The sequence below is a fragment of the Meles meles genome, chromosome 14 (assembly GCF_922984935.1).
Source record: "Meles meles chromosome 14, mMelMel3.1 paternal haplotype, whole genome shotgun sequence".
Taxonomy (NCBI): Eukaryota; Metazoa; Chordata; class Mammalia; order Carnivora; family Mustelidae; genus Meles; species Meles meles.
The window spans coordinates 49,015,163-49,037,761 of NC_060079.1; the positions used below are offsets into that span (position 1 = coordinate 49,015,163).

General features: G+C 35.4%; 1 pseudogene; it reads right to left on the reverse strand.

The window, feature by feature from the left end:
* Window positions 1-6,410: 6,410 nt before the first annotated feature.
* LOC123925072 lies at window positions 6,411-7,827 on the reverse strand (annotated as a pseudogene).
* Between the last annotated feature and the right edge of the window lie 14,772 nt (window positions 7,828-22,599).

Genomic DNA, 22,599 nt, shown 5'->3' on the forward strand with positions numbered 1-22,599 from the left:
CATTTTATTTATTTTTTCAGCATAACAGTATTCATTCTTTTTGCACAACACCCAGTGCTCCATGCAAAACGTGCCCTCCCCATTACCCACCACCTGTTCCCCCAACCTCCCACCCTTGACCCTTCAAAACCCTCATTCCTATTCTCCTGAAACTGTTCCAAAAAATAGAAATGGAAGGAAAACTTCCAAACTCATTTTATGAGGCCAGCATCACCTTGATCCCCAAACCAGACAAGGATCCCACCAAAAAAGAGAGCTACAGACCAATATCCTTGATGAACACAGACGCAAAAATTCTCGCCAAAATACTAACCAATAGGATTCAACAGTACATTAAAAGGATTATTCACCACGATCAAGTGGGATTTATTCCAGGGCTGCAGGGTTGGTTCAACATCCGCAAATCAATCCATGTGATAGAACACATTAATAAAAGAAAGAACAAGAACCATATGATACTCTCAATAGATGCTGAAAAAGCATTTGACAAAGAATTACACATTTTAAAAGATTACAGATGATGCATCTATCACATAAAAGTCAAAGACTTTAAGAGTGCTTGGTCACGAAATAATGAATGTGTTAGCTCCACTGGGTCATATAATTTTTTTTTTTTAGGTGAAAAATATATTTTGTTTATTAAGAAATAAAATGGTTAGGGGCGCCTGGGTGGCTCAGTGGGTTAAGCCGCTGCCTTCAGCTCAGGTCATGATCTCGGGGTCCTGGGATCAAGTCCCACGTCGGGCTCTCTGCTCAGCGGAGAGCCTGCTTCCCTTCCTCTCTCTCTGCCTGCCTCTCTTGTGATTTCTCTCTGTCAAATAAATAAATCTTTAAAAAAAAAAAAATAAAATAAAATAAAATGGTTAATTAAAAACCTTTTTTCCTATGTCAGCTATATTTCAGTAAAAAGAGAAAAAAACCTAAAAAAAACTTTTTTCTTCTACCGCCAATTAGCAGTTTTGTTTTTGTAACTTTTTTTTTCTTTTTTTTATTTGAATAGTAATTTATTTATTTTTTCAGCGTAACAGTATTCATTGTTTTTGCACAACACCCAGTGCTCCATGCAGTACGTGCCTGCCCTATTACTCACCACATGGTTTCCCCAACCTCCCACCCCCACCCCTTCAAAACCCTCAGGTTGTTTTTCAGAGTCCATAGTCTCTTATGGTTCGCCTCCCCTTCCAATTTTTTTTTTTTTTAATAAACATATAATGTATTTTCATCCCCAGGGGTACAGGTCTATGAATCGCCAGGTTTACACACTTCACAGCACGCACCATAGCACATACCCTCCCCAATGTCCATACCCCCCTCCCCCTCTCCCAACCCCACCTCCCCCCAGCAACCCCCAGTTTGTTTTGTGAGATTAAGAGTCATTTATGGTTTGTCTCCCTCCCAATCCCATCTTGTTTCATGTATTCTTCTCCTATCCCTCTAACCCCCCATGTTGCATCTCCACGTCCTCATATCAGGGAGATCATATGATAGTTGTCTTTCTCCGATTGACTTATTTCACTAAGCATGATACCCTCTAGTTCCATCCACGTCGTCACAAATGGCAAGATTTCATTTCTTTTGATGGCTGCATAGTATTCCATTGTGTATATATACCACTTCTTCTTTATCCATTCATCTGTTGATGGACATCTAGGTTCTTTCCATAGTTTGGCTATTGTAGACATTGCTGCTATAAACATTCAGGTACACATGCCCCTTCGGATCACTACGTTTGTATCTTTAGGGTAAATACCCAGTAGTGCAATTGTTGGGTCATAGGGTAGTTTTATTTTCAACATTTTGAGGAACCTCCATGCTGTTTTCCAGAGTGGTTGCACCAGCTTGCATTCCCACCAACAGTGTAGGAGGGTTCCCCTGGGTCATATAATTTTTTTGAGAAGATATTTAAAGGTAGAGTAGATATCCTGAAATAATGACCAGAATGCAGGTATAAGACTAAAAAAAGAATAATTCTAAAGGAGAGCCCCTCCCCAAAGAGAAATAAAAGAACAAATAAAAATAAACCTAAGAACTGCTTATGTCTTAAAGACTTAACTTTTTAATGATAAGGAAATGCTGATATGTTACTATTTATTTTATGAAATATCCATGATTAGGTATCATATTGATAATTATATAACTACATCTTTTAAAACTCCAATTATAATTGAAATGTTTATATTGAAACCTAGAAAATATTATTCCTTCTAAACATACAATAGGAGCACAATAAATACTACTTGACTTTTAAATACTTTTATCTTTTATGAAAGCATAAAAGATATGCTACTATGCAAAGCAAAAGATTTGCTACTATGAACAAAATATATCTGAATTTATTTAAGGTGGATACATTTTTAAGAACATATTATATGCAACATAAATACAACAATGTCTGGCGTAAGATGGTTGTCTATTTTTTATGATTACTTTCTCACAGAAATATTTGTCACAGTACTAATTTATGAAAACAATGTTTACTGAAACTAAATGGCATTGTCAACTACTAAGTAGTAAATAGCACTCTTTTTTTTTCCATCTAGAGCTGATAATTTATTGTTTTAGCATGATCCAGAAGAGAAACAACATAAAGATGTATCTAGAACAATTCCTCACAATTTCCTCCCCTTGCTTCACTGCTCTTTAGACCATATGTAAAACCAGGTGTATCACTGTGGTAAATAAATTACCACAAACTCATTCAAAAAGCAACCTGTCACTTCAGGGGAAGTAATTGATGTGAAATGGAATTAACCACTCTCAAACTGGGGTTAGTCACACTGTATGAGTGAATGATGTTTGCATGTTCTGGTTACCTTTCATGAGAATCAGATGTTTTCCCCCAAATACTTTTCTGAATTGCACACTTCATTAATTTGAATTTTTAAATGTTTTTGGCTGACTGCCATGGTGTTTCTTCTGGCAAAATTGGTAGTTTCTTTTTATGAAAGAAGAAATGTCTATTTTTTAAAGTCAAACCCTACATCAAATTAAGTTCTAATATATTCTTTCTCCAAAAGAAACTTATTTATTGAAACATGTTGATTTGAGAAATTATCTATTGGGTTAACATAAGAAAATATATTTTTTGTTTGATACCAAATATTAATTCCTTATGTACACTCTAAATATAAAACCAGCAACCAGTAATAATTATGAAGAAAGAATTAAATTGCAGGGTGCTATATGTAGTGACTTTTATAGTTGCATTCATATTGATTACATGTAATTTCTAGAACAGACCTCTTTTAACTTTATAAGAGAATACAGCAATTAGACACTTTAACTTAACTACATGATGTATTAGCTAATAGAAGTGCAGAAAAGCTGTTTGAATTTAAATGTGTATTTTCATTACTTTTAAAAAATACCCTGTTTGTTTGAGAAATACAGATGATAGTTCAACATTGCTATTAATTTTTATGATCCTCTCATAATCTATGAAAAAGAAATCAACATGATTTGAATTGCAAAATTTAAGGTATAAAATCAAGACATGTTTTCCACAGAGCTACTTATAGGATTACTAAAATTTTCACTTTTTATATAATATCTGTATTAATGAAGATTGACATTAATAGCTTTTAATAAAATATGATTTTTGTGCCTCTATAAATCACAAGTATATTGTTCTCTTAATGCTTACTCTCTTGGTGCTTCATAATGTGAGCAATATATGTATTACACAGTCTCCCAATTCAAAGACATTCCATTTTTTGTTTGTTTGTTTGTTTTGGCCAAACTTTTTATTCAGTATTCTGTAGTTGCTTAACACACACTTAAATGGTCTTATTGGGGGGAGGGGAAAGGGGAGGTTCTTGTAGATTCCCAAGGAAATGTCAGAAAGGCAAAATATGGCCAGCATTATCCATTTGGTTTTTTGGGTGAATAGCACTTTCCTTACATAAGCATCTGATCTCAGGTTTTTCATATTGAGAACATTGAGCTTTCAGTTTGAAGACCCTCTGAAATCCTACGAGTAGCATACCCCGACCACTCTCTAACAGCTAGCTTGTTTGTATAGGCAGAAGGACTCACCTCTCCATTTTAGATGGCTAGATGTTTGTGCAAGGTCTTAGAATTGCTTTGCCTCCCTTACTGGGAAAAATCAGATATAGGAAGTGGCCTTTAGGGACACTTTTAACTTGAAAAATTACAACACTAGTACACAAGTCAAGTCTTAACACATTTAACACTTGCTTATTGAAAGCAATGTCATAAAGTCAAATAAGATTAAACAGGTTTCCATTGGACATTCTTTCCTGCTTTGTCGAAGATTAGTTGACCATAGAGTTGAGGGTCGATTTCTGGGCTCTCTATTCTGTTCCACTGGTCTATGTGTCTGTTTTTGTGCCAGTACCATGCTGTCTTGATGATGACAGCTTTGTAATAGAGCTTGAAGTCCGGAATTGTGATGCCACCAACTTTGACTTTGTTCTTCAATATTCCTTTGGCTATTCGAGGTCTTTTCTGGTTCCATATAAATTTTAGGATTATTTGTTCCATTTCTTTGAAAAAAATGGATGGTATTTTGATAGGGATTGCATTAAATGTGTAGATTGCTTTAGGTAGCATAGACATTTTCACAATATTTATTCTTCCAATCCAGGAGCATGGAACATTTTTCCATTTTTTTGTGTCTTCCTCAATTTCTTTCATGAGTACTTTATAATTTTCTGTGTATAGATTCTTAGTCTCTTTGGTTAGGTTTATTCCTAGGTATCTTATAGTTTTGGGTACAATTGTGAATGGGATTGACTCCTTAATTTCTCTTTCTTCAGTCTTGTTGTTGGTGTACAGAAATGCAACTGATTTCTGTGCATTGATTTTATATCCTGACACTTTACTGAATTCCTGAACAAGTTCTAGCAGTTTTGGAGTGGAGTCTTTTGGGTTTTCCACATATAGTATCATATCATCTGCGAAGAGTGATAGTTTGACTTCTTCTTTACCAATTTGGATGCCTTTAATTTCTTTTTGTTGTCTGATTGCTGAGGCTAGGACTTCTAGCTGGGAAAATTGGACAGCCACATGCAGAAAAATGAAATTGGACCACTTCCTTACACCACACACGAAAATAGACTCCAAATGGATGAAGGACCTCAATGTGAGAAAGGAATCCATCAAAATCCTTGAGGAGAACGCAGGCAGCAACCTCTTCGACCTCAGCCGCAGCAACATCTTCCTAGGAACAACGGCAAAGGCAAGGGAAGCAAGGGCGAAAATGAACTACTGGGATTTCATCAAGATCAAACGCTTTTGCACAGCAAAGGAAACAGTTAACAAAACCGAAAGACAGCTGACAGAATGGGAGAAGATATTTGCAAACGACATATCAGATAAAGGGCTAGTATCCAAAATCTATAAGGAACTTAGCAAACTCAACACCCAAAGAACAAACAATCCAATCAAGAAATGGGCAGAGGACATGAACAGACATTTCTGCAAAGAAGACATCCAGATGGCCAACAGACACATGAAAAAGTGCTCCACGTCACTCGGCATCAGGGAAATACAAATCAAAACCACAATGAGATATCACCTCACACCAGTCAGAATGGCTAAAATTAACAAGTCAGGAAATGACAGATGCTGGAGAGGATGTGGAGAAAGGGGAACCCTCCTCCACTGTTGGTGGGAATGCAAGCTGGTCCAACCACTCTGGAAAACAGCATGGAGGTTCCTCAAAATGTTGAAAATAGAACTACCCTATGACCCAGCAATTGCACTACTGGGTATTTACCCTAAAGATACAAACATAGTGATCCGAAGGGGCACGTGTACCCGAATGTTTATAGCAGCAATGTCTACAATAGCCAGACTATGGAAAGAACCTAGATGTCCATCAACAGATGAATGGATCAAGAAGATGTGGTATATATACACAATGGAATACTATGCAGCCATCAAAAGAAATGAAATCTTGCCATTTGCGACGACGTGGATGGAACTAGAGCGTATCATGCTTAGTGAAATAAGTCAATCGGAGAAAGACAACTATCATATGATCTCCCTGATATGAGGACATGGAGAAGCAACATGGGGGGGTAGGGGGATAGGAGAAGAATAAATGAAACAAGATGGGATTGGGAGGGAGACAAACCATAAATGACTCTTAATCTCACAAAACAAACTGGGGGTTGCTGGGGGGAGGTGGGATTGGGAGAGGGGGAGCGGGCTATGGACACTGGGGAGGGGAGGCGAACCATAAGAGACTATGGACTCTGAAAAACAACCTGAGGGTTTTGAAGGGTCAGGGGTGGGAGGTTGGGGGAACAGGTGGTGGGTGATGGGGAGGGCACGTTTTGCATGGAGCACTGGGTGTTGTGCAAAAAGAATGAATACTGTTACGCTGAAAAAAAAAATAAATAAAAAGGGAAAAAAAAAAAAAGATTAAACAGGTTTTACTTTTTTCCCCTCACAAGAACATAAAAGTGATGGAAGGGGAACTTAAACAGGAAATTTAAAAAAAAGGTGACACAATTTTTCCTTTTAGTAGTCTTTGGGTAGTTATGACAGAAAAGGTTCCATTTTTTGTTTGTCTCTTTGAACAGGGATTTTGGTCCAAAGTTTTGTTTGTTTTTAATATCTGCTTCTGCCTCCCCCTCTATCAGATCGGCTTCCTCCACGGCCACCACCGCTTGGTGCTCCGTGGCTTGAACTGCTGTACGAATCATGTGGAGGCAGGTACCCCCTTTCCATAGAAGGGGAAGCCCTCTTTCTTGTCTGCCAACCCGATCACGACCACTTGAGTAGAGATCACTTCGGCTGCTCGAGTAACTGTCTCGACTTCCACCATCTCCGTCACGTGAGCCTGCTCACGTGATCATAGCGTCAAGTCATTATAGCGTCACGTTCCAACATAAGATGGCGGGGGCCCTCGTGTAGATGGAGCACTACGTGAGTTACCATAACTCTCATATGAATCTCTGTCAGAGCCTCCACTTGGATGATCTGAATAGTCATGATCACGACCATAGTCATCTCTGTCACTATAGCCTCTCGACCGGTCGTCATTACGTGAACTGGAATGACCATAATCACGGTAAGTATAATCTCTCGGCGGTGGTGCATAATCTCTCGTATCACGAGAATTTGGGTAATCTCTGCTTGGATAGCTGTCTTTAGTGGAGTATCCATCATCTCTCGGGGACAAATAAACATCTTTACGAGAGGGCAGGGGTTCCCTTCGAGGTGGGCCTCCATAACTATCTCTTCCACATGGCGCAGGAGCTCTTCCTCCCATTCCAGTGCTGCTGGGAACTGGTCCTGAAGGGGCAGATCTTTTAGGTGGAGGCCCACCACTTCGTGGCGGTGGTCCTCTTTTTACCGGAAGCGGCCCCTGGAAGAGCTCATGTTAAAAGTCATGGAGTAGCCACCATCATCCATGTGCCCTCCACGTGAGGGAGGTCACCTGGTTCCTCCACTTCCTCCTCTTCCGCCTCTAAGACCTCTTGGAGGGCCTCTGCTTCTTGGAGGTGGCGGCGGGTCCACGTCTACCACTTTCAAATGATGGTTTAGTGGCCTGTTCTACTTTGATGGCTTTTCCATCTAAGGACTTTCCGTTCATGTCTCTGGCTGCATCCTTAGCATCTGCTGGGCTCTCAAAGGTGACAAAAGCAAATCCTCTTGATTTGTTGGTTTCACGATCTTTCATCAATAGAACTTCCACTATTCGTCCATATTTGCCAAATACTGCTTCAAGGGCTTTTTCATTTGTTTCTGTATTGAGGCCACCAATGAAAAGCTTTCCTGGGCGATCTGCTTCAACCATTTTTTCCCCCTGGTGAGAGTCGGAGGGGTGACAACGGTTCTAAGCTCCTAAGAGCTCGCCGGCAGGGGCTTCATAGCAGCTCAGCATGAGGGAATGCCGCGGGATCCGAGAACGGAAGAGGGAAGCCGCTAGCAATATGGCGCAGACATTCCATTTTTTAACCCAAAATGTATTGTATAAGATTCTCACACTGCCACCATAATACCCACATACTTACTAGCATGATACTAATAAAAAATCAAATTTATGTAAGGTTTTTAAAAGTAATTTAAAGGATTCTAAGATAATATCTATAATTTGTTCAGAATTTGTCCATTATGGTGAAACTGACAGTCATTCTCTCCTATACAACAATTTTGAAAGAACATTTTTGATAAGCTTTCTATTTTCCCCCAAAGTTTTTCTCTTAAATAACAAATTTACAGTTTTAGCTCCTTTTTCTGTGAAGTTTTCAAGCCAATGCACATATAAAATCCTATTATAGATGGTGATTTTATTCTACAGAAATGCAAAATATGTTGCTCCTGATGAATAAAATTCTCTGTCTCCATAAATAAAAAATTCCCACTTGAAGTTCACAGTTGAAAGTGACCATTTTAATTTCTTTATTCATGATGTATCGGCCAGCATGTATTCCAGAGATGTTTATGACACCAACTTAAAAGATGAGAGAAAGCCTCTCAAATCTGCATGTCTAACTTCACAGATTAGAACAGTTCAGCATCCAAAATCCTTCAATTCTTCAGTCACTGCAAGATAACATTTCCATAGTACTCCTTTAATATAAAAGCAGTTCATTCTAAATACGATGTGTTTCTGAAACCAAAACTTTACCATAAGAGAAATCTGTTTTTTCATGTCTATATAAAGATATCACCCTAAAAGGAATTAAATGAACTGCACCACCAGCAGCTATAAAACAAGGTACAGTTAATTGGGCCCCATGAGGATCAAGCTTCTGATGTTGGCCACAGTAGCACACAGACAAAGAACAAAGATTCCCTCAGATGCTTGAACTCAGGGCGTGCCGATGATGATCCCTATGTACCGTCTTCCCTACTAAGGCAGCACAAGTCTGTTTCTTCCACAGATTCAGCAGAAAATACTGGCATGGGTTATAGATTTGGACTTTTTATTATTAACCCACTAAAACAGGAAGTAGCATCACACTGTTGCCACAGATGAACAGAGAAACTTGCAATACAGGACATGTTAGAAAAGACTGTGATTGTGGATTACTGGAAAGAATACATTATTTGGATATCTGTGTCTTATTCCCGATTCCACTAACATCCAGCTATATAATTGGTAGGTCTCCATTGTTTCTTAAAATAGCAGCATTGATTTATATAATCATTCATAGTCTTCCATAATTTCCCATATTTTACCCTCATCCAAATTACGCATTAACTTCTTATCAACTTCAACTATAGAAAAATAACTGCTCTATGCAAATAATCATCAAATATAAATATATTTGTGGGTATTATAAATATAAAATGTTACTGTGGGAAAACATAAATATATTAACACTTTCATAGATTATTGGTAATCATGACTAAATATGCACTGATTTCAGTAATTATTTTTTAAATATTTTTAAGATCTTAAGTATTAAATTTAAAAATGCACATTTTTGCCAATATCAGAACTTCTATTTTTTAACTCTTGAAAGCATATTTTTTATTATTATGTTCAGTTAGCCACTGTATAGTACATAATTAGGTTTTGATGTAGTGTTCAATGATTCATTAGTTATTTATTTTGAGAAAGAGAGAGAGAGAGCACAGTAGGGGGTAGGGGCAGAGAGAAAGGAGGAGGGAGAAAAGAGAGAGAGAATCTCAAGTGGACTTCCCACTAAGCACAGAACCTGATGCAGGGTTCCATCTCATAACCCTGAGATCATGACAAAACCAAGAGTTAGAAACTCAGCTGAGTCACCCAGGCATCCCTGAGTAATTCTTTAGTGAATCAAAGGGGATAGTGACTGAAATGAGCTAATGTATGTAATGCATGTTGTACAACTTTAAATCACAATTTAATAATTTGATGATCACTTCTTACTGACTTAGCTTATCAACTCAATATTCACATATAGTGGCATCTGTAAAAAAAAGGGTTATCCAAAACCTTGATTTTTTCTAGTGTCTCTTTTATGACATCAGCATTGAAACTGAAAAACAGCAGCAGCTGCAACAACAAAATACTATGTATCTGAATCACTCAAGGGAACATACATGAGGGACTATCACTGGAACTTCTCCATTTCTGCTGGTTCATTCATTCAGCAAATGTTTACTGAAAACCTGCATTACTTTCAGGTGTAATAGTATGAACAAGAGAGAGAGTCTACTTCATTCAGTTAACAAGCCAATTAAGAAGACTGACATTGAATAAATAATAATAACCTGAAGCTAAGTCTCCACTGTTGACTAATTTTAGAACCCTAGGAAAGGAAACTGTGTTTGAGGATTGGCAGTTATCACAGGGACTGGAAAAGTCAAGAATATGAGTTGACTGAGAGATTAGTTGTGGATGAGAAACACACAGATCAGGATAGGTCACTATTTTCATTGGTAACAAAAGTCAAAATAACTAAAAAGGAGTGACTGCAGGACAAATTCATGGGAGTTTGTTCCATATATACAGAGAAGACTCAAGGCACAAATATTTTAGTAGAACCTCAGAAGACCAGTTGGTCTAAAATATTTTAGGCATATCTGCTTGGTGGAATTCAGTGGTGATTAACAAGTATAATAAATTCATTCCTTAGGAACGAGGAGATCCTGCTTATAACTATTCTAAGGGCTGAGAGGTATCAACTGGATGGAAAAATCATGTCTGATTTCTCTGACAAAGAGATCCATTGCTGATTTCTCCGTCCTCAAAGGAAAACATTTTTCTGGTGTATGGAAGATGGAATTACCTCCTTTCTTATTCATTTACTACTTTTACATAATGCGAATGTATTTTCGGTCAGGACAGGGAATTGAGCTGTTGCTGAAACAGTGATACATTTAAACTACAATTCTAAAGATGTTAAGCATTTGACACCCATTCATGATTTAGTGCTCTAAAAATGATAGAAGTCTGGATATATGATATATTCTCTTATATAAAAAGTGACGATATTAGAAAAAATACCAATTAAGTGACTTTTGCCCAAGGTCACAGAGCTACTTCATTGGTCTAGGACAGACATTTGAACACAATTCAGGGCTATTAGTTCATATCACTAAATCTTACTAACAGCTTTCCTAGGACCTGCTTCTCAAGATTAATTTCAGGAAATTCACTTACAAAGCATTTGCAGAAAATTACCTTCAAGCAAAGGATATTTAGCAAAAATTATAAAGTTCTTAAAAACTTTATGTATGGACAAAAATTGTAACACATAAAATAATTAAGAGGAATTTCCTAAAATTCTAAACTTAATAGTGAAACTACATATAACAATGGCTTCAACACCATTTTAAATAGCAAAATACCTATAATCAAACATCTAAGCATACATTTCTGATTTTAAGGTATTCACAGATGTATATCTATAAAATAGAAAGATCATATTTTTTCTCTATTATTAAATCTGCCTGCTTCACAATGGAAAAACCCACATTATTTATGTTAAAATATTCAAAGTACATTTTATATTTTCATATACATATTCCCTGGATCCTATTGATGGTCATCTGAATTTGTCCACACTCTGTGTGTAAGAGCTCTGTATAAGAGCTTGGTAGATAATTAACACATCTTCATGTGACTTGCTACTTAAGGGACTGCCAGAGTAGCAGAAACTAACTTCTCTTATTCTGGGCCTGATTAGAAATATTTTAATATATGATTGACTTTATATAAGATTCTAATATTAGTATTGTGTATTTATTAAAATGTATTTCTTCAAAGCATGAGAGAGTAAAAATCTGTTGTGTGCAAACTACCACACATATTATCATTTGGACATAGATTTTCAAAAGATTTCAAGGCTTTGTAAAGGTCTGTAAGTAAACCTTTCCCATCTCTACATACTGTGAATTAGTTTCATGGTCATTTGTCTTTAGGTCTAAACTGAAAATACTTATAATTTTACTTTTTGGTATTTTGCTGCCTAAATGACTTTTTCATTATGCAGATATTACAGTACTGTGAAAGGCATGATTAGAATGCATCCAACTTTTTGCTGTAAATTCACAAGCGCACAATTTCCAATGAGACAAGTGTTGAAGTAAGCAAGAATCTAAGAGAGAAAGAAATGAATCTAAAAAGGTATCATGTTCTGGTCATATTAGATCATTAGTAAAAATTAAAGTATCACTTAAATTGTTATTTTCCTGTTTTATCAAGTTCCTAAATTTCAGAGCCATCAAGTACATCATCTCAATGATACTTTGCCATGAATATTTGTGGGATGCTAAAAATAGTTTCCATCTGATTGATTTTTAAGATTCATCAGCAAAGCAAATCATCACTCCAAATTACTAGAAGACTGTGTCTACATAAATGAGTATTTTCTGGCCATACTGAATACATATGAGTTAGTACTCACGGGTACAGCTAGATTGTTTTTCATAGCTGATGTCCATTCTGATGGATCACTGTGTCCATTTTTAATGGTTTCTGCCTTGCAGTACTGGCTGTAAAACATTTTTAATAGAATCCCTGAATATATGATATAACATGGTTACATTTAGTAAAATTAAATATTTGTACTCTTGACCATTGAAATATTGTGAGGCAAGTACATAATTGCTCAATAAAGTTAAGAATATCTATTTAGTTTGAATTTAACTTCTAAGCAAGCTTCTCCTATACGATTGCTTATGCTGCTTTTATTTTTTTTTCTTATACTGCTTTAAAGGCAATATTTTAGTAAATTATTTCTCCTCTAAGAAGAGAATCTACATCCACAAATCTCTGTCATTTGGATATGCCTTTTTCTCTTTCTAGTTTTATCATTATAATATATATATATATATACACACACACACATATATATGTGTATATCTATATACACAATTATATATATAGATATAAATACATATTGGAATATATATAACATATATATACATACACACAAAGAAAGATAATTAAGGAAAAAAGTTGGATCAATTTAAAAATAGCTCATCTCATAAAGTCCATACACTTACTAATAATCGCTGCTTTAATTGGACTAGTTCCATGTGACAAGTAGAAAGGTCCATATAGAAACTTAAGGAGAGAGCCACCTGAATTTCTGAGGTAGCTTAGAAATGATGGCATATTGGCATATTTATGTGAAAATTCACCAGGAATCAAGATGCTCTAGAAATTACTGGTTGAATATTATTGAGAAATGACTCTAGATAGGTTCTTCATATTTCTGCCTTGTGAGTAAGGAAGGAACAGGGCTTTTACCAGGATCACATTTCCATGAATGATGTTATAGTTAATAATGCTAGAAATTAGAGATACTGTATCCTAATAGACAAAAAGCAGGCTTGCTTGTAACCATGGATCTTGGGTATTAGAGCAAAAAGCAGGCTTGCTTATAGTCCATTATAAAATACTTGTTTTCCTAAGACCAGGTTTCTTCTACGTCAACACAATCCAATGTGTGTATTAGTACCATCTGAACCTTTTGAATCTCCCAGGGAGAACTGAAGTTCAAGAAACCAGCACAAAGTTGACTGGACATTACTAATGCAGTGAATATTAATACATCCCCCATCTTTGACCCATGAATCTCATGTCACCCAAGAAAGCATACCAGGCTATGTCATCAGTCTTTACCTCAGTTGAAACTTCAGATGGCTCACAGTTCTTAATACATAGAATTATTTATATTATTGAAGGAAAGTATTTTGTTCCCATTGAAATAAGCACTCTCAGTTCAAATTTGCCTTTTATGTCTGTAATATTTTGGCCAAATATGCCATTCCTGGATTCAGAAATTGGTTTATTTACCACTATATTCTTCTAGAATTTCTACCCTAGCTTCTCATATATTTATATAATGTAAAATATTTATACTAAATCTCTTATTTGAGTGTGAACATAGACATTTTCTTGCTAGCTCATACACTAACTGGTACTTTACCCAGCATTCACCATCTACTTATCTTCCTGCTGAGTTTCCTTAGATATCAGGCTGCAATATAGGGTTACTGTAAGGTTACTATAATATAAGGTTACTTCCAAGGCTAGGCCTTGGAAGATGAACCTTAACTAAATATTAACCAGGTATAAATATACCACTCTTCTTTGATTAAGGGTGGACATATGACTAAATTCTCACTGATCAGGTATAGGGAGAAGTCTTTTGAGAGGTTACTAGGAAATAATACAAACAGAAAGACAGAGTGTAAAGATCCTGTCTTTCTTCATGTTTTTCAATGAATTTCTAAGAACACATGATGCCTCATCATAGCCTTCTTGTGATGATGAGGATACAAGCCTGATGATTAAAACAAAGACAACAGAAATGGCTAAGAAGAAGAATCAAAAACCTAAGTCTTGACAATATTTTTGAGCTGCTATACCAATTCCGGACTATTGTTCCTGAAAATCTCTTTATGTACATACAAACTACTCTATTTTGGTTGTGTTTAGTTGGATATTCTATTACTTGGACATTAAAATATCTCTAATAAACAATACAAAAAGTAAGATCTCATTATTAATAGTGTCAATTTATTTAGCTTTTGTTATTTCACAGTTATGATAACCAATTTGTCTCACCATTTTACTTCTGTTTACCCAAATGTAGTATATGTGTGTGTGTATGAATGTATGTACATACACATATCATAAGGGATTGCAGTATATCAGCCTATCTATTCATGTATCGCTCTACCTCATCCCATATAAAGTTTTACATCGATATTATGATACTCAAAATTTAAGAACTTTCATTACAATTAAATCTTGTGTGCATCTTTATTACCAGTGCTTTGAGCAACATAATGAAATACTAGCATGAATTTTATTAGAATCTAATTGTGTACTTATGTTGACTGTAACCTAATTCTATGCCCTACATAAAATTTTAGACAACTTCTGTGAGAATCATCTAAATTATTATATAATTGAAAATAACTTGAGAGGTACTATCACAGTATAGAGAGCATGCTTTATCATGAATAGAGCATCACTAAAGATAAAGTGCTCTAAGGTACAAACAAGTTTCTAAAATAACATTAAAATTCTTGATATTCTATTTATTTCCATGTGTAAATTTGACATTAACAGTTAAAAGACAAAACATTTTTATTTTAACATACCAGAATACATTTTAATTTCACTTTTCCAGCTCTTAACATGACATAATTTTAGCCAGAGTAAAATCATTTGTCCCTTACAGTAAGAGAATTTGTGTTTAGCTTGAATTTGCTACTGCTAAATGTAAACTCTAATCTTTGTTTTGCCTTCGTGGATTATTTAGTGATATGCTTAAAATATTGCACTGTTACTTCATTTTTAAAATTGCATATATAAATGTTTACTAATAATTTTATTGTTGCTAGTCAAAATGTAATGCTCTACTGCTTCATTGTTACGATTCTTGATTTTATGACTAAGCCATATTAATTAATTTATTAAATATTAATGATAGAAAAGTCATTTCAATAAAGAGCAAGCATTGCTAATCCTGTGTTACTTTGTTTTTTAGATACTATTTCAGGAAGATAAAGGTGCTGTCAATGTCATAAGTTAGTACTCTTACTAATGGAATGACAAATATGTAACAATCTGTTAAATTAATCTTGACAATAGGCATTTCTCTTCACAAATTTATCCAATATAGACAAGAAGTTTTTCTCTGGCATTTAGATAAAACAGTTTCTTATTTTTGAAACACTGGGAATAATATTCTAATGTTATTTCAAGGCAGTGGGAAGTAATATTACTCTGAGGTTTAATCATCAGTTGCCTTGATGTCATCTAGTGTGGAAATGTCTGACCAGTAAATTTGTGTCTTGTTTTCCTCCCTTGAAAAGGGCTTTGAAGACTTCTTTTGATAAACTGATCTGACCTTGACCCACACTGGTCCTGTGGATAATGCTACATGTTGTGTTCCTTGTTGATCTATAAAATAGTCCAGTAACTCTAACAGATAGTATTATTTTGCCCCTATTTTGAAGACCGTTTTAGCCCATTTACCAGGCTTAGCTGATTATCTCCTGAATTTTCAAAGAGATTCTTGAATCTCCTCCATTACACAAAGGAATCTGTGAGTGGGTTAAAAGTGTGACCTAGGACTCTTTTTTTCTGTAACACCAAGTTGCTAGTTTTATTCCCCTGAATCTGTTACTTGGAATGCTGAGTGATGCTAGGTGATGCTGCTCAGTTTCATTCAACCAATTTATTCCACTAAAATTCCTAATGGGGACCATAAACTTCTTTTTTCCTACTTTTATTTCTCATATTCTTCCAAGATGAAAAGAGGTAGGTTTTCTTTCTCTGTGCCTGAAATATATTTACATCCTATTCTCCTACCTATAGAATATAACCCAATTGCCTAGTTATTATAGTTGAAGCATATATCTTTTTCTGGAAAACAAAACAAAATTAAAACTTGCTTTGAGTTATTGAGTCTTGGTACTTAACATAATAATTAAGAAAAGCCATACAATTGTACCAAAAATATAATATTAATATTTGTAAAATATTATCCCTACTACCCAATATTTAGTGTTATGATCAAAACCATGTCCCTGATAATTCATGTTTGAGAGACAATAATGAATATGTACATTATAAACAAGACAGGGAGACTATGGACACTTACATAAATAAGGTTGCAGATATAAAGAAAACACCAAAAACAAAAAACTTATTCTGTTGGATAATGGATGTTTTATTAAACTAAAGAGTAAAAGATTCAGGATATAAGTTTACCAGAAGTGTAAATCATGTAATGTAAAGAAAGTGGAAAATCAAAACAATGCTTAGCAGACAAATAAGTATTGAGTTTACAAGGAATTGATATTTAAATCTGTGTAATTATCATCTGTTCATAAGGAAGTACAGTACAATCAAATGTATGTTCTTTATAAATATTAACTATAATAAAGTATATATAAGTGGGACAATATATATGAAATAATATTAACGAAAATGCTCTTATCTGGGTATTTTATTGTCCCAAATGTGTTCTTTCATTTATTCTTCCAAAAATAATTTATTGAACACTAAGTGAAACTGAAAAATCCAAATAGTCAATTAAAAATTCAGTTATCTGATAGAGAACAGAGGGTTATTAGAGGGGAAGTGGGTAGGGAGATGGGTTAAGTGGATGATGGGTTAGGAGGGCACTGGTAGTGATGAGCACTGGGTGTTGTATGTAAGTGATGAATTACTAAGATCTCAACCTGAAATGAATACTACACTGTATGTTGGCTAACTGTAATTTAAATAAAAACTTGAAAAAATAAAAAAATATTAATTAATTAGTTAATTAAAAATGCAGTTACCCCTCTCCCAATCCCACCTCCCCCCAGCGGGCTATGGACATTGGGGAGGGGAGACGAACCATGAGAGACTATGGACTCTGAAAAACAACCTGAGGGTTTTGAGGGGTCAGGGGTGGGAGGTTGGGGGAACAGGTGGTGGGTAATGGGGAGGGCACGTTTTGCATGGAGCACTGGGTGTTGTGCAAAAAGAATGAATACTGTTACGCTGAAAAAATAAATAAAATGGAAAAAAAAATAAAATAAAAAAATAAAAATGCAGTTACCTGAATAAAGAAAGGAAAAGTGAGCTTAAACTGCGGAAAAGTATAAGATTGACTTCAATTCTCAGACAAGTCTCATGACACCTGATCCTATATAATGAATCTACTGCTACCCTCCTTTTCCAACTACATGGGTTACAGTATAGGTTTCCTGTAATTCTTATTCCAGTGTTCACTGGAGTAATGCTACTCTATGAAGAATGTGCCTTAACATAGTAGTGCAATTTCTTGTGAATAGTAACCAAACTGAGCTCAGTGTGGTTTTTTGTTTTGTTCTGTTGTTTTGTTTTTTGTTTTTCTGGTCTCTGAAACATTTGTAGATGCAAAGAAAAGCAATCATATGTTTGTATTTCAGCTGGTTCAGTTAAAAGAAAAATATTCCACATGAAACATTTATTTTCAATTGGAAAGTATAAAGTATCCATTTGTTTTATTGTGCTATAGAGCTAATACAACATGAAGTTTCACAGCAGATAAAGACAGATGAGTGAAGTTGCAAGACGGTAAGAAAGTTATATTGACAGATTGATATGGATGTTTCATAATTGTAGCTGACAAATGGGTCCTGTAACATTATTTTTACATATAAGTCTTGATTTCTAATCTACCCATTTTCCAAATGTGATTGTAAAAGGCCACATTCAATCTTCATAGATAAATAGTATGTATGAAGGCATCACTAGAAGTAAAATCACATGAGACGTGCAGTGTTTATTCTACACATAGCTTCATGTGAATGACATTGATTGTTAGTTTAAAGCAAGTTACTCTACAATCTCCCCATCCATCTGTTCCCATAGAGAAAATTAGGACATATGCAAATGTATTTATACTTCCTTTGACAGTGAGAACTCTAATTTCAGTAAATATAAACTGTCAGTCAACTTTTGGAACAGAAATCAGGTTATGAATAGAAATAGAAAATAAGGCCTAAGACGAAGAAAGAAGAATTTTTTTTTTCAACTCAAGCTTAGGAAAACAAAGGAAGGGTTATTAAGGATTAAGGTCCATAAAGAAAATGATATCAATATTCATAATATTTAATACAAAAAGATATACAACAGACAACTTATTTAAACAGAAGAAGACATAATCATTAAAATTTTAGGGGTAAGATATAATAAAGATAGGAATATTAGAAAATAAATAATTTACAAGGTAAGAAGATAATGATAACAGAGAACGCTGGTGGGAGAACTGAGGCACTATGGAATGTAATAGTTTTTGCTCCATTAAATTGTTTCAAATGTCGGTTAAGTAAATATCATACTGCAAATGCACACTGCATTTCAGCAAAACAATAGTATCCACTATATTTAATTAAGATTATAAATGTAAATGTTAGAAACTTAAAGTTATCTTTGTATTTAAGGTATTCATTCCTTTTTAATTTTAAGTAACATTGTGATAAAAGTAATCATTAGTGATCACTGAATATCCATTAATTGGATATTTGAGACTTGATCACAGTGACCAGGATGTAAAAACAAAGTTGGGTTTCTGGCCCCAAATCTTGGCTATGAAACTTCACAGAGTTGAGTGAAATCCATACTAATTAAGTAAAACATTTTAAAAGTTAAAACTTCTTTTCATGTCAAGTAATTTTACATGTCTGATATAAATATAAATAAAACCCTCTTACATTGTGGGTGGGAATGCAAACTGGTGAAGCCGGTTTTCAAAACTGATTTCAAAATGAAGAGGAGAGTCTGTTTTGATCTGTGTTTAAATACCCTAAGAGCTATTGTACTTTTTAAAAAAGCTTAACTGTGAAGCTGAGTCCAACAATTTGAGTTACAAGGAAGCAGACAGTGAAGAAACTGTTAAAGAACTCAGATTTTGGTGAAATGGTATGTGCTCCACTGACTGGTTCAAACGCAGCTATGATGCCTCACTCAGACTCCATGGGAGTAGAACTTTCTGTACAAAGATATACTAAGTATGTTAACTAACTGGAATTTAAATAAAAACTTTTTTTAAAAAAGTACCTTGACTTTGTATCCTGCCACGTTACTGAATTGCTGTATGAGTTCTAGCAGTTTGGGAGTGGAGTCTTTGGGGTTTTCCATATAAAGAATCATGTCATCTGCGAAGAGAGAGAGTTTGACTTCTTAATTTCCAATTTTGATACATTTTATTTCTCTTTGTTGTCTGATTGACATTGCTAGGACTTCTAATACTATGTTGAACAAGAGTGGTGAGAGTGGGCATCCTTGTTGTGTTCCTGATCTCAACAGGAAGGCTACAAGCTTTTTCCCATTGAGGATGATATTTGCTGTGTGTCTTTCATAGGTAGATTTTATGAAGTTCAGGAATGTTCCCTCTATCCCTATACTTTGAAGCATTTTAATCAGGAACGGATGCTGGATTTTGTCAAATGCTTTTCTGCATCAATTGAGAGGACCATGTGGTTCTTCTCTCTTCTCTTATTGATTTGTTCTAGCACATTGATTGATTTGCAAATGTTGAACCATCCTTGCAACCCAGGGATGAATCCCACCTGGTCATGGTGGATAATCTTTTTAATGTGCTGCTGGATCCTGTTTGCTAGGATCTTGTTGAGAATCTTAGCATCCATATTCATCAGTGATATTGGTCTGAAATTCTCCTTTTTGGTAGGGTCTTTGCCTGGTTTGGGGATCAGGGTAATGCTGGCTTCATAAAAAGAGTCTGGAAGTTTTCCTTCTGCTTCAATTTTTTGAAACAGCTTCAGGAGAATTGGTGTTATTTCTTCTTGGAAAGTTTGGTAGAATTCCCCAGGGAATCCGTCAGGTCCTGGACTCTTGTTTTTTGGGAGGTTTTTGATCACTGCTTCAATCTCGTTACTAGATATCGGTCTATTCAGGTTGTCAATTTCTTCCTGGTTCAATTTTGGGAGTTTATAGTTTTCCAGGAATGCATCCATTTCATCTAGGTTGCTTAGCTTATTGGCATATAACTGTTGGTAATAATTTCTGATGATTGTTTCTATTTCCTTGGTGTTAGCTGTGATCTCTCCCTTTTCATTCATAATTTTATTAATTTGGGCTTTCTCTCTTTTCTTTTGGATTACTGTGGCCAATGGTTTATCGATCTTATTGATTCTTTCAAAAAACCAGCTTCTAGTTTCATTGATATGTTCTTCTGTATCTCTGGTGTCTACCTCATTGATCTCTGCTCTAATTTTGATTATTTCCCTTCTTACATGTGGAGTTGGTTTGATTTGTTGTTGATTCTCCAGTACTTTAAGGTGTAGAGACAGCTGGTGTATTCTGGATTTTTCAGTGTTTTTGAGGGAGGCTTGGATGGCTATGTATTTCCCCCTTAGAACCGCCTTTGCTATATCCCATAGGTTTTGGACCAAAGTGTCTTCATTCTCATTGGTTTCCATGAATTGTTTAAGTTCATCTTTGATCTCCTGGTTGATCCAAGCATTCTTAAGCAAGGTGGTCTTTAGCTTCCAGGTGTTTGAGTTCCTTCCGAACTTTTCCTTGTGATTGAGTTCCAGTTTCAAAGCATTGTGATCTGAGAATATGCGGGGAATAATGTCAGTCTTTTGGTATCGGTTGAGTCTTGCTTTGTGTCCCAGTATGTGGCCTATTCTGGAGAATGTTCCATGTGCACTTGAGAAGAATGAGTATTCTGTTGTTTTAGGGTAGAATGTTCTGTATATGTCTGAGGTCCATCTGGTCCAATGTTTCATTCAATGCTCTTATTTCTTTATTAATTTTCTGCTTCAATGATCTGTCTATTACTGAGAGAGGCGTATTAAGATTTCCTATTAATGTATTCATATCAATATGACTCTTTATCTTGACTAATAGTTTTCTTATGTAATTGGCTGCTCCCATATTGGGGGAGTAGATATTTACAATTGCAGGATACAAAGTCAATGTACAGAAATCAGTGGCTTTCTTATACATGAACAATGAAAATACAGAAAGGGAAATTAGAGAATCGATTCCATTTACTATAGCACCAAGAACCGTAAGATACCTGGGAATAAACTTAACCAAAGAGGTAAAGGACCTGTACTCAAGGAACTACAGAACACTCATGAAAGAAACTGAAGAAGACACAAAAAGATGGAAGACCATTCCATGCTCTTGGATTGGAAGAATAAACATTGTTAAAATGTCTATACTGACTAGAGCAATCTATACTTTTAATGCCATTCCAAACAAAATTCCACCGGTATTTTTCAAAGAGCTGGAGCAAATAATCCTAAAATTTGTATGGAATCAGAAGAGACCCCGAATTCCTAAGGAAATGTTGAAAAACAAAAACAAAACTGGCGGCATCATGTTACCCGATTTCAAGCTTTACTACAAAGCTGTGATAACCAAGACAGTGTGGTACTGGCATAAAAACAGACACATAGACCAGTGGAACAGAGTGGAGAGCCCAGATATGGACCCTCAACTCTATGGTCAAATAATCTTCGACAAAACAGGAAAAAATATACAATGGAAAAAAGACAGTCTCTTTAATAAATGCTGCTGGGAAAACTGGACAGCTATATGTAGAAGAATGAAACTCGACCATTCTCTTACACTGTACACAAAGATAAACTCGAAAAGGATAAAAGACCTCAATGTGAGACAGGAATCCATCAGAATCCTAGAGGAGAACATAGGCAGTAACCTCTTTGATATCAGCCACAGCAACTTCTTTCAAGATATGTCTCCAAAGCAAAGGAAACAAAAGCTAAAATGAACTTTTGGGACTTCATCAAGATCAAAAGCTTCTGCACAGCAAAGGAAACAGTCAACAAAACAAAAACGCAACCCACGGAATGGGAGAAGATATTTGCAAATGACAGTACGGACAAAAGGTTGATATCCGGGATCTATAAAGAACTACTCAAACTCAAAACACACAACACAGATAATCATATCAAAAAATGGGCAGAAGATAAGAACAGACACTTCTCCAATGAAGACATACAAATGGCTATCAGACACATGAAAAAATGCTCATCATCACTAGCCATCAGGAAGATTCAAATTAAAACCACATTGAGATATCACCTTACACCAGTTAGAATGGCCAAAATTAGCAAGACAGAAACAACGTGTGTTGGAGAGGATGTGGAGAAAGGGGAACCCTCTTACGCTGTTGGTGGGAATGCAAGTTG